The sequence below is a fragment of the Macrosteles quadrilineatus genome, unplaced genomic scaffold (genome assembly GCF_028750875.1).
Source record: "Macrosteles quadrilineatus isolate MER2022 unplaced genomic scaffold, UCM_ALF_1.0 Scaffold_8__2_contigs__length_117827958, whole genome shotgun sequence".
Taxonomy (NCBI): Eukaryota; Metazoa; Arthropoda; class Insecta; order Hemiptera; family Cicadellidae; genus Macrosteles; species Macrosteles quadrilineatus.
Genome location: NW_026542601.1, coordinates 38158226 through 38173120, shown reverse-complemented (window position 1 = coordinate 38173120; position 14895 = coordinate 38158226).

The following is a 14895-nucleotide window of genomic DNA, read 5'->3' as shown; positions in this document are numbered from 1 at the left end:
AAGTACAATTGCCTCACTCGGACTCGAGAAACCATTCCTCATTCTCATTCGAGTAAGGATTTCTCTCGAATGAGTCAATTGCTTACTTTTCTCACTAGATGCACAAATAACTAGTATATATTTTCTCAAATTTGTATAGTGTAGCGAAAAGTAGTGTTCGTACCACAGACCGAAAGGGTTTTGCATCTCGGTCGTTTTTAGTTCTAGACTTCGTCTGGATCTTAACAATGATCTTGAGCCAGCAAACCCTCATTTTCGGCCCTATGTACAAAATATACAATAAGAAACTCAAGCAACACAATGTTTCATTTCAAAAATAAGGTCAAACACTTAAAACATTAAGTTTAGGCAATGTTCTTACAAAATTTGACTAAGCTTCATTCTTGTCAAATCAATAGGAGGCATAGGTATTATTTACAGTATTTATGCAAATTACAAGTACGTGCGTATAAATCATAAATTATTATAAACGTCTAAATCATAACAAACCATGTTTGTCAATTATTTAGATGGAATCCGACGCAGCAATAGAGGTTCGCGAGTAGGTATTAGGCTTCATTACGTTGGCCAATTAGTGTAACACAACAAATACCATGTTTATTTAGCTTACTTAGTTTTGTTTTGTGTATATTGAGGTTTGTCACACACGCCACAGACAGGTATATATAATACCAATAATTAATGGTATTATGTCAGTTAACCACTAGCATTATATCAAATAGACATGAAGTGCTAAATATTTGCACTTTATTTAGTCAACCCCCTTTTTTATGTCCCACCTTCACATCCTAGGACGCTAGTTCTAGCCTGGGATTGGTTTACACATTACTTCAGGTTAGTCCTAGATGGTTCCGACATCCGGGATAAAATCCCTAGGTGATTGGTGGGATTTGAACCCGTGGCCTCGGGCATCGAAGCTCTGCGCTCTATCTATAGACCAGTTCGCTTATTAGTCAACACTACTCTTACTATATATAATAAGATCACTTAAACATGTAAATTCAATTCATTACAATTAATAACAATGTCTTTTTCATGCAGTTCTTTAAGCATTTTTATACAGATTGCAAACATACTCTCTTTCGTCTCAAAATTGGATTTGGAAATATCAGAATAAAATATCACAGGTAATTATAATTTCATATTTCTTTTGACACAGAAAAACGCAGACCTAAAAAAATCGTGTTGGATTTTACACGTACAAGTGTTCATTGTAACATAACGGAAAAGTGTGATTCTGTAAACTCAAGTTGATGAATGTAAACAATAAAACTGAATTCTACCTCTGAAATATTTATCTAAACAGAATAGTACCTCTTGAGGGTAAACAGTTTTGACGAGATAAGTTGTTTGTCTTCCAACAAATCTCTGACTCTGACGCAAAATTGAAGCAAGATGTTACTCTAAATTAGACTGCAAAGTTTACTCTGAAAATGATTTTGTAATAAAAAACAACGAATTAAGTGTCTAGTAATTGTTTAAAATTTGTATTATTTTCCAAGAACATCAAATGCATTGTACCAAATAAATTATGAATGGAGTCCTCGTGTCGAATTACTTTAAAAATTACCTTTGAACTCTTCATAAATAATATTTCAATAATGATTACTTGTTTTTCAAAGATTTAAGTAACAAACCAATAGAAAACATTGATTCAGTGACATTTTATAGAGATTACTTCAAGATTACAACTTGAAGATTGAATTTACAACGAGAAAACTGAGTTTCCAACAAGTTGACTTTGATTAACAGTATCATCTTAGTTATAATTATAAGCCATTAGTTATAAGCCATTGGTAATTGTTATTTTTTGAATCACAGATTTGCTATTATCACAGATTGTGTTTGACGCTTTTTCTAACTGTTCTGTCAATATTAGTTTTTACTTATTATGGTAATTTAATCACAGTGTATTTAGATATCAACAGATAGGAAACGAAAATAATTGTAAAATAAATCTTACTGTAAACCTCACGCTCCTAACACCATGTTTCTTATATTTATCTTACATTTAACCTCAAAAAGTGAGCTAATTTATAAAACCTGAGATTTTTATGCTTTCTCAAGATAAAGAGAATATTGTTCCCAGATCGAGGCCAAACATGTAATGCAACATAATATTAATTTCAAACAGGTGTTGAACAAGAACTATGTATAAATAGTTTCGTCATGTGTACTTTACACGAATTTATTTAATTATTTATCCATTCCATGACGATACCATTTACAATAAGAGCATAATTATATTTGATACAGGGTGTCCCGGGTGTCCCACGTAAGATGTCTCAATTTGATTACGGAAAAACGGCTTAACGAACAAGGATGAAATAAAATTATTTCCCACTAAATCGAACCCAAGGATTAACGCAAACATATTTTTAACATTTTTCTGGGACAGAGTGTGCCAAAAACTGAGAATCACTTGTTCGAATCTAGTGGTAGAACCTAAAGAGTTCCTAACCTAATTGTTACAAACGAAACAAGCATTCCTGGAGGTAAGAGGCATTTTTAACCGACTTCCCCACTACCAACAAAAGGAGGAGGTTCTCAATTTGTTTGTGGCGATGTTTTTTTTTTCTATGTATGTTCACCAATTTCTCTGTGATTCTTTTACCGATCAGTGTGGTTCCACCACCAAAATAACCAGGAGAGTTTCTATTTGGTACCTTATATATTATGTTTAAGTATAATATTTGTTTCGGTGAAAAATTCTGAAAACCTTAAATATTCAACATTTATTTTGTTTACATTTGTGCAGATTGTTTACATTTAAGCAGAGAAGGCAATAAATAATAATAACATTCCTACAGCTGTTAGTTGAAACCATTTAAATGAAGCTACAGACAATTCTTCATGAAACAGTTGCTTCATATTGATCAATAAACTATTTCTTGCCATGGAGCCTAAATGAATTACATTTAGAATAATGCATTTTGTTTTGGTTACTATAAAAAATGTATTTTAACGTTTGACCTGATTTGTGTATGCATTAATTCTGTTTTTAGTATTGAATATTCTGACTTACAAAAACATATATGTTTCAGTGAATAGCTGTATGATATTGACAAATAAAGGTGTATTGTGAAAACCAAAGCATTCGTAAAACAGGTCTAAATATAAATTAAATGCAATTATTCCTTACACGACTTAAGAAGTGTGACAGTGCATAATCGTCAATTGTCTTAAAAGTGTTAAATATTTTAATTACTAAACATGCATTTGCAGATGTGGAATGTTTATTAATATTCTCTACCCAGTTACTATAACATATCAATACTATTATGCCTGCTTCGGAAAGTCCTAGAGGAAGATGATTTGCAATTTCGACTAGGCTATATCTTGAGCAAACAAAACCCCCTGTATGGCTTACACCACTTTTAGCTGAACCAATCTTTCATATAATAGTTTCCAAAGGTACTATACGTGTTAACGACCAATTTTCCACTTTTGAGAGATTTTTAGCGCTGGTGGCTGAGGAATAACTTTCATATTGTTCCAAAAGGCTTGAGACGTTACTGTATTTCTTTTTATAATGTAGAAGTACACCGATTGCAGGAAACGATGATGTCTGACATTTCAATGTATCTAGAAAAGACAATTAGTTTTTCATTAGGCCTAATGTAATGAACAACTCTTTCTTTCTTAAGGAATATCTAAAAATGTTTATTTTCATACCCATTTATTAAACCTATGTAACGTGTACAGGTGACTCAAGCAGTTTTAAAATAATGATTGTTCTGTGGAACTTTTGATTGTTTCAAACAGTTTTGCTTATCAAAAAACCTCAAGTAATTAATATATAAAAAAATTATACAGTCACTAAAAATCATGAAATAATTTATTTTTGTAAAAAATACAACCGACTTCAAAACGCTCTAAAAAGAATGAAATAATTTTAATAAAGTAAACTTTTGTATTAGGCAAGCTCACGTATTTCAAGTCGCGGCTCAAACTGAAAATATGATTGAAATTAAATATTGTGTGTGTATTTTGAAAATCAATAAAATGTAGCTGGATAACATAAATATATAAAAAACATACTGAACTGTTTTATTTATATATTAAAGGAAATATTTTCTTGTATTTTATGTTTACTTCAGAATAAATGCATTATGAAAATAACACACACAAATGTTATATGAATAGGAAAATAATTTAGTTTGATATTATGATAGGGAAAAGAAGCTAGTTTAGTATTAAAACATTACTTTTCCAAGTTAGAAACATTTAAATGCGTTATAATCTTTTTAAAGATACTCGTTAATACCACTATAATGCCGATCTCTGATTACGGTAATAAAATAACACTTATCGCATGACTTATCGCAACTATGAAAAAGACATGCAGATTAACACCTTTAGTTATAGATAGTCACCTGCAATATGGACACCCTCTTTCAATTTTGTATCAAAAATCATCATAGAGCCGCGCCGACTTAAAATACGTGAGCTTGCCTAATACAAAAGTTTACTTTATTAAAATTATTTCATTCTTTTTAGAGCGTTTTGAAGTCGGTTGTATTTTTTACAAAAATAAATTATGCATCTACTTACACTTGATCCAAGTTACGGTATATTTGAGAGGAGAAGGTGTAACATATTTCCAGGGAATTATTTGGATTTATTTTTCATTCGGGTAGTAGTCAGTAGCCAGTGTTTCTCTATATCTTTGGTCACTTAAGATGCTCACACATATTAGTGAACTATTTCTTTTGATCTGAGTAGGAAATTTAACTAACTATGTACTCGTCAAAGAATCTGTTTCATAAAAATTAGATGAGCACAATTAACTTACCTATTTCACCTCGTAATACCTACCACACTTCTACTAACTCGTGTTAGATACTATTACTATGAATTAAAAACACAAACTACGTAAAGCGATGAATGGTTTTGCTTACTGAGTGGAAACCTTTGACAGTTTAGTACTTTAGTAGCCTTTGAATCAGATATTGTTATTAAAAAAACTCCGTAATATTGAAATTTGAACTTTTGAAAGTAGAGACTTTGGGAATAGAATCTAAGGGGAGCATTTTTAAATTTTTTTTAGAAAAAGATTGAATATGAAATACGTATTATGGAATGCCCACAGTAAATGACATAACGTTTTATTAAACATTTATGTTGTAGGGCGCTTTAGAATTTAATCTTGTGTAAATCGTTAACGAAAAGGTAAATTAACAAGTTGTCATTTAAACACTTTCTGGAAAGAGAAGTAAGGTCTTTTAGAACCAACTTGGTAGTGAATAACGAGATTATCTGTAAGCTTTCAGAGAGTGAGAGTGTTGAAGAGCTTTCAAAGCTGAGATTTGGTTCTCATTACATTTAATTACGGCAAATACACCTTAAATTCTAAATAATATTGATTGTGACGAAAAGCTGTTGATTTGATTTTTACCGTTTTAGAATTTATTGCACATACATCCTTGTTTTGAATTTGAGAGTCTTGTAGTAGTGGTGTGGTTTAATTGGTTGGTAAAGATGCTTTCTTGTGTGGATCATGGTAAACATTGTATCATGGAAAAATACAAATTTTATTTTATGACGTATTTCTATGTTTTCTGTTTTAAAATCAGGAAAATTTGCAAAACAAATTTAACAAAATAACTCTATGAGATATAGCGATAAATTGAGAGTGTGAAATCACACAATGAGTTATACGAAATGGGAGTCGTTTATCCGCTGGGTAGAAAAAAAGTATTTTCAAACGATCAGAATAATCTGCTACAGGTATGCAAAACAATCATTAATGTGTAATTCTTAGGGGCCTAAATTATAAATCCACTTCAAAAATAAAAGTAAAATAATTCCCGATCCTATCAGTAGTGTACTTTATTTTTCTGCTTTATCTAAAGTTTTACTAAGTAATAAATAAATGTTAACAAATGCCCTGAGTTAATAATGTAAAAAAGTTTAAATCCAGGTATAAACTCCAAATCGTTAAGTTTAACGAGAGGGTGTGTGCATGAAACACACATTACACAAATAAATAAACACTCACTACACAAAGGTGCGGTGTCAGGACCCGGGGGTAGTGTTTTGTCGTTTGTTTGGAGCTGTTAACATAAATGGTGACATATTATCACTTTGGCTCTATGAACAAAGCTTTTCGGCTGAATCGAGTGGATTTGTAAATTAGAGATTCAATATGTCAATACAGGAAAACAATACCTTTAAACCATTGCCAAATAGTTTTATGTTGCAGGCATTTTTAGTGAAAAGAACCTCATTTAAATAGGATAAATACTTTAAATAAAAGTCTAGAGGTTTCCACTAAATATTATTGTTTAATTTATCATACTTTTACAAGTAATTAACGATTAATTGTTTAGAGCAAATAAAAATGAACAACTTTGGTTGAAAAGCCTAAAAGAATGTCCTTTGTTTATTTTTCTTTTCCTGGTAACCAAAATTCAATAAACTATTTAAAACATCTGTCAGCTGATAAATCTGTCAGCTCACTACAGGAGCCCCCTACGAAGACTGGAAGTCCATGGAGTTTTGGAGGGTTCAGAAAAGTCACAAAAAAAAAACAAATAACAAGCAAAAAAAATAATAACAGCAAGGACAAAGGCGATTTCTATCAAACTAAAATTGGATTCTTGAATGTCACTTTTCTTCCAGACTTTGTCGTATATGACTTTTGAAAATCCACATCCTTTGAAGTTCGAGATACAGTTGAGGGCTTAACTTCATCATTCTGAAGGATATAGGCCGGTTTAACTCTGTCAAGACTAACTTTAACATTAGAACCATTCACTTTTATTGTGATAGTTTTACTGTCTTTCTTGATCACTGGATGAGGTCCGGTGTATGGATGTTGTAAAGATTTTCTCACAGCATCTACTCTCAGAAAAACGTGCGAACATGTGTCCAAATCACGAAAAATGAAGCTTCGGTTAATGCCGTGTCTCTTGATATTTGTTGGTTTTAATGATGAAATCTTGAGTTGTAATCGAGACACAAAATTAGTCGGATCCTCTAAGGGTGCTAGCTGGGTTGTTGGCATAAAATACTCGCCAGGGAGGCGTAAAACCTCTTCAAAAACCATTTCAGCAGACGAGGTGTTCAGATCCACACGGAAAGCATTTCTTATTCCAAGAAGCACTGTGGGTAAGGATTCGACCCACGTGCCTCACGAAAAATGAAGCTTCGGTTAATGCCGTGTCTCTTGATATTTGTTGGTTTTAATGATGAAATCTTGAGTCGTAATCGAGACACAAAATTAGTCGGATCCTCTAAGGGTGCTAGCTGGGTTGTTGGCATAAAATACTCGCCAGGGAGGCGTAAAACCTCTCCAAAAACCATTTCAGCAGACGAGGTGTTCAGATCCACACGGAAAGCATTTCTTATTCCAAGAAGCACTGTGGGTAAGGATTCGACCCACGTGGAGGCAGAGTGGCACATGATGGCCGCCTTGAGTTGTCTGTGGAAACGTTCCACCATGCCATTTGCGCACGGGTGGTAACTTGTTGTCCTTAATCTTGAAAATCCACACAATTTTCCCAACTCAGCGAAGAGTGCAGATTCAAATTGTTTACCCTGGTCTGTTGTTATTCGCAAGGGAACACCGTACCTTGATATCCAACAATTGAAAAGAGCTGACGAGACTTCTTCGGCAGAGATACCTTGCAAGGGGTGTGCTTCTGGCCATCTGGTGAACCTATCTACTACTGTAAGACAGTAACGAAGATTTCCAACTTGGGGTAATGGGCCGATGATATCCACATGAATATGTTCAAATCTACAATTTGGCAAAGGGAAATCGTTGATAGGTGTTTGAACATGACGAGTAATTTTTGAACGTTGACACTCTCGACAGGGCAAGGTCCACTCTTTACAATCACGATTTATTGAAGGCCAAACATATCTTGAAGTTAACATTTTATTCATGGATTTTATCCCAGGGTGACTTAAGTTATGGATTGAATTAAACGCTTCTCTGCGTAAACATTTGGGGATATACAATCGTTCTCTACCGTTCTTTGTATCGCAGTAGACAAAAACATCAGAGCCAGGAACTGGAACTGGTTGAAGACAAAGTGAAGTACTGTTTTCGAGAATAGACTTAAGTTCCTCATCATTAGATTGAGAATCTGCCTAGAGATGCAGATCAATTTTACTAGTCTTGTTGGCAGAAATAGATTCTATCCTAGAAAAACTGTCTGCTACTATGTTTGAAGCACCAGAAACATGTTGAATGTCAGTCGTGAACTGTGAAATAAATGAGAGATGGTTAGTTTGAACAGGAGGTAGTTTGTCCTTCTTTTGTTGAAAAACGAAAGTGATGGGCTTGTGATCAGTATAGACAGTACAGGAGTTAGCTTCTAATATATGTCTGAAATGTTTAACAGACGAATAGATGGCAAACAATTCCCTATAATAAGCGGGCCAACTGGCTTGCTTAGGTGTTAGTTTTTGGGAAAAGAAGGACAGAGGTTCCCATATTCCATCTTGATTCAATTGTTGTAGTACTGATCCTACTGCAGTATTCGATGCATCACAAAAAAGTGCTAATTTACCATTAGCGTTGGGGTGACAAAGTAATGTAGCTTCGGCTAAATGATCCTTGCATTTACTGAATTTTTCAGTCAATACATCGGTCCAAGGGACTTTCTGATTCCCTTTTAATGACGAAAGGACAGTGTGGAGAGGGGCTTGAAATTCTGCAGCGTGAGGAATAAACCTGCGGTAAAAGTTCAACATTCCCAAAAATCGCATAAGACCTTTGGCAGTTTGTGGCAAAGGATAATTCTGAAGGGCGTCAATGCGATCAGGCACAGGCTTGGTTCCGTCAGCGGTTACTTGATATCCCAAAAAAACTACTGAGTCAGTGTTAAATACAGATTTCTTCACATTTATAAGGACGCCATATTTGACTAACCTCTTGAACAGAATACGGAGGTGTTCTTCGTGCTCGACAGGATCTTTTGAGAAAACAAGGATATCGTCAATGTAGGGGAAACAAAAACTTAGTCCCTCTACGACTTCATCAATAAACCTTTGAAAAGTTTGACCAGCATTCCTCAACCCAAAAGACATGAACGGGAACTCAAAGAGACCGAATGGGGTCGTTATTGCAGTCTTGGGGACGTCTTCTTTATTAACCGGGATTTGGGTATATGCCTTTACAAGATCTATCACAGTGAAAACTTTACTACCGTGTAAACAATTTGAGAAATCATGGATATGTCGAACAGGGTAAGAATCTGGAATAGTGCGGGCATTCAATGCTCGGTAATCGCCACATGGTCGCCACTCATCATTCTTTTTAGGTACCATATGAAGTGGTGATGACCATGGGCTTTTGGAACGACACGCAGTTCCATTTGCTACCATGGATTCAAACTCTAATTTGGCAATTTTATATTTATCCGGAGCTAACCTTCTTGGTCTTGATGAGACTGGTGGGCCAGGAGTCGTATTTATGTAATGTACTGTGTTATGAGGAATAAATCTTGGTACTCCTAAAGGTTTTGTGATTTCTGGAAATTCCAATAACAGTGGATAGTTTGATGGGTCGGAAGTAATTAATTTAATACTAAATTGCTGAGTATTCATGAACTGACATTTACTTTTTAATTGTGTAATGTTTTCAATTAAGAAACCGTTACTACAATCAGGTAATAAAGAATATTGAGCTAGGAAGTCAGAACCAATAATTGGAGTGCTTACTTTAGCTATTATGAAATTCCAGACTAGAGTTCTTTGTAGACCAATATTTAAGTTGAGACATAAACTACCATAAGTGGGTATTTCAGAGTTATTTGCAGCTCTGAGTTCTATCCCAGATGGTTTTAAGGGTCTTTTGACTAAATTCAGTGGTATACAACTCACGTCTGAACCTGTGTCTATCAGAAACTTATAGCCAGAATTGTTATCAATTACTTGTAACCTGTTGCTGTGGTTGCTGTCAACTCCGGGTGATTCATGAGTTTGGCGTCTAGGCACATGACAACTAGTCGACACCGCATCTAGTTGCCTAGTTCGTTTTTTGTAGAAGGGTAAGAGCACGGAGTCACGCATTTGGTGGCACGTGATCCATAACGGTTATGATACCAGCAGTAGATGTCATTGTGGGGTGAGTTACTATGCTGTTTACTGGACTGGCTTTGACTTTGTGATCTGAACTTACTATTTTTATATGTCATCAAGTCATCTGAGAGACAGTTAACTTTCTCCTCCAGCATTGAAAGTTTCTCCAAAATTGCCTCAAAACCTCCTCCTTGATTGAGATTGTTGTGACTATGTGGGGTCTGAGAAAAGGTATTCGTTGGCTTACCTCGGTTTGACAAAATAGCGTCACAGCTTATTGCAGGTGAACTCAAAGGTTGAACCTCCTGAATCTTGTCCGCTGTAACTGCCAATGATTCGGTACTGACCCCAGCGCCTAACTGGGTTTGCAGGATGCCTTGAATATGCGCAGGAAGTCGCTGCATCCAGATGATCCTCAGCAAGTCATCTTGTACGCTGCTGCCAGCTAACGATTTCAGTCTTCTGAGAAAGTGGGATGGTGTATCTGTCCCGAGTTCTTCTTCTACGAATAACTGCTTAATCCTCTTATGTTCTGAGACTAATAATCTTCTTATCAGTTCTTCTTTCAGGCTCGTGTAAGGGTTTTCCAGATTTGGGTTTGAGAGTAAATCCTCTATTTCGGAGGCAGTCATCTCATCTAAGTGTGTCACAACGTGTGTGAAACGAAGGCTCTCATCGAAAATGTTCCATAAAGAGAAAATCGCCTCAATCTGTATGAACCAAAGTGCTGGTTTCTCACGCCAAAAATGGGGAAATTTTAATTGTGGAGATTGCATTGAAGTTGTGTTGTTAGACGGTATTGGATTTACTGAATTGTTTCTTTCTTGAGTTTTCTGATTCATTGGATTAACCAAAAAATCTTCTTCTGAATCATGATTTTGTCTTGAATATTCAGAGTCAACTCCAATGACATCATTAAGTTGTTTTCTGAGATCTTGGTTTTGCTCTTCCATCAGTTTTAGTCTAACCAATACTTCTTCATTGATTTCCATTATGTGTTCTTGATGTGTTCAATTCGGGGTCACCAATTTTAGTGAAAAGAACCTCATTTAAATAGGATAAATACTTTAAATAAAAGTCTAGAGGTTTCCACTAAATATTATTGTTTAATTTATCATACTTTTACAAGTAATTAACGATTAATTGTTTAGAGCAAATAAAAATGAACAACTTTGGTTGAAAAGCCTAAAAGAATGTCCTTTGTTTATTTTTCTTTTCCTGGTAACCAAAATTCAATAAACTATTTAAAACATCTGTCAGCTGATAAATCTGTCAGCTCACTACACATTAACTAATCGATCAAATAAAATAATTTTAACACTTTTTACATGGATTTTAAGAATTGCATCACATCGAAAACTTTTTAAACGCTTACCAAGTAGCGTAAGTGTAATTGTAAGAAATTTGAATGCAAAATAAAACTATACATTTACGCTTACGTAGGATTCAAAGGACGTAACTATGTTTAAAGTATGGTAAACAGCAAGACGTGAACTACCTGATGTTGTTAAAATAGTTGTTATATATGGTATTAAGAGGTAAAATTGTACTATAAATTTGGAATCCATATTTAAATGAGAAATGATGAAATAATGCACTTGGAGCGGTAAGAGAGAAAGAGAGATTAAAATATTTAATATGAACTAAACCAAAAGGTAAGCACTGTGTACTGTGAGAGAGGTGAGTCTAAACTGAACTGACTAGTACGAAGTGCTGTAGTGAACTTTGGACAGTGATGTCATCATATCAGCTGTTGTATCCTTTCAATAACTGAACTAAAAACTTGACTTGAATGTTAATACTACTTGATTAATTGTTTATATTTGACTGTATATAGTTCATATGTTATTAAATAAATATTTTATTAAATGTCCTTAGTTGAATTACTAAATATTTAACATACCGGCCCCCCCTGAACCCCTGGGTTCTGAAAACAACACAAAAAATGAGAAAATCAATAAAAAAGGGGGGTGGTAACTCCTCTTCACTATTCCATAGGAAGGACAGACACCTTTGTCACAGGACGAGAGAGGTGTCCACTTGCGGTCTTCAGGTGCACGACCCGTACTATTCCATCAGTACCAGGTGAAACGGAGAGAACTCGTCCAAGCTTCCAGGAGAGTGGAGGCAAGCTGTCTTCATGAATGACAACCAAGTCATTGACTTCAATATTCTTCTTGGGGTTGACCCATTTATTTCTCTCTTGAAGAGTGTACAGATACTCTTTCTGCCAGCGAGCCCAGATATGTTGACTGAACTGTTGGACTACCTGCCAGCGTTTTAATCGGTTGATAGGAATGCTACGCAAGTCAGGTTCAAGAGGTGTCATAAGAGGACCACCTACTAAAAAATGACCTGGCGTCAAAGCTTCTAGGTCCGAGGGATCAGAAGAAAGAGGAGTTATAGGCCTAGAGTTCATCATTCCTTCAATACGGGTGATTAAAGTCGAAAACTCTTCCAGTGACAGGGTCTGTTGTCCAATGACTCTTATTAGGTGAAATTTCACACTTTTGACGGCCCTCTCCCAAAGGCCTCCCTGATGAGGTGCATGTGGAGGTAAGAAGTGAAATTTAATATTGAAATTCTCAGCGTAGCTGTGTACTGTAGAATCCTTGATTAAATTTTCAAAGTTGCGTCTGAGTTTTTCGGATGCACCTGTGAAATTTGTAGCATTGTCACAGTGAATATCTGAAACGATTCCTCGTCTGGAGACAAATCTGGTAAGAGCGGCTAAATAGGCATCCGCTGTTAGGTCGGTTACTACTTCTATGTGTACCGCCTTAGTAGAGAAGCAAATAAATATACAAATACAAACCTTGATAGGTTGAACTCGTCTTAGTAGATGTTGCTTCACAAAGAAGTGTCCTGCATAATCTACACCAGATATGGAAAATGGCCTTGAAGGTGTAACTCGATTCATAGGTAATTCCCCCATGAGTGGAGAAGAATGAGGAGGTTTACATCTGAAACATTTTATGCATTTAAAGATCCTAGATCTTATTAAGCTTCTAGCACTGAGAATCCAGTACTTGTTTGCCAGCATAGCCTGAGTTAGAGTTGGACCAGAGTGCAAATATAAGACATGATGGTGGTCAATCAAAATATCAACTAACCTATGACCTTTAGGTAGCAAGAGGGGGTGTTTGTGATCTTCAGAGATATCAGCCTTGTTTATTCTTCCCCCTACTCGAATGAGGCCATCTTTATCCAGATAAGGAGCTAGGCGTCTAATGCGTACAGAGCAAGTTTTATTGGATTTCAAACATGAGATTTCTTCAGAAAAATATTCTCGTTGAACCAATTTACAAATCAGGTTATGAGCCTCTTTTATCTCCTGAGAAGTTAAATTCCCAATTTGTTTAACTTTATTTCTGGTGTTATGAATGAAGCGCAGCAGGTATGCGGAAACATGAAGTAGTGTTGTCCAAGATGAGAAGCGAGTGAGGAGAGAAAATGGTTTATCCGGAACAGCAGAGAGAGTGTTAACTGTGAGAATCTTAGTTTCAGGGATAGACTCTTCAGGTAAAGATTTACAGACAGACTTTGGCCAATTTTCTTCAGAGTTACACAACCAGACAGGTCCATTCCACCAAAGTGTGTGGTTAATCAAATCTTGTGGGGCGGTACCCCTTGACCCAACATCCGCTGGATTTTCTAGTGATGAAATATGTTGCCAAAATGAAGGTGGGATATTTTCCTGTATTTCTGCAACTCGATTTGACACATAAACCTTGAGTCGATAAGAGGGCATGCCAATCCATGAAAGCACGATTGTGGAATCGCACCAAGCTGTGTATGAACTAATCTTGCAGTGAGGTGAGAGAAGTTGTATACAGTAATTTAGGAGCTTAGACATCAGGTGTGCTCCGCAGAGCTCCAAGCGAGGTATGGAAATACGCTTCAGAGGTGCGACTCTTGACTTCGCTATCAGAAGATAAGTCGATATAATTCCTTGTGAATTTACAACTCTCAGGTAAACACAACTACAAAATCCTGCTTCACTTGCATCAGAAAAAGCATGTAGCTGAATATCTTTAGCAGAAGAAAGTCCCACGTAGCGAGGTATCTTGAGCATTTCAATATATGGAAGTTCATTGACGAACTTGTTCCAAACTGATATAACGCTGTCGTCTAGGGGTTCATCCCATAGAGACCAAGTGTCCATAAGTATTGCATGAAGGATTTGGACCAGAAGGTTACAGGAGTTAACCATCCTGACAGGTCATAGATCTGTGATATCACACTTAAAACAATTCTTTTTGTAGGAGTTTCCTTAATATTTTGAGTTCCTACAGAATAAGAAAAAACATCTTCATTAGGAATCCATTTAAGTCCTAAAACACTATGAACTGGTTTTTCGGGAGCTCGAAAACCGATAGGTTTTTCTTTGTGATCTTCAGGGATCGACTGTAAGAGTAATGGATTATTCGAAGACCATTTTCTTAACTCGAAACCTCCTTTTTTGAGTAACTGAACCACATCATTTTTCAACAAAAGAGCGTTTTCTACGCAATTACTACCCAATAGGGCGTCATCGACATAAATCTGATCCTTTAGAGCAGTTGCGGCTAGAGGATGATTTTTTCCTTCATCAATAATGAGTTGTTGAATGACACGATTTGCCAAGTAGGGCGATGATGTGAGCCCATAAGTGACAGTCGCTAGCTGATAGATTTGAAGAGGCATTTTATCATTCTCTCTCCAGAAAATAAGTTGAAATATCTGATCAGATTCCTTTACAAGGACTTGTCGAAACATCTGCTTGATGTCGCATGAAAAAACAACCGCATGTCGGCGAAAGTTGAGAATTATGTCACATATGTTGTTGTGGAGTTTTGGTCCTTGATGAAGAATACTGTT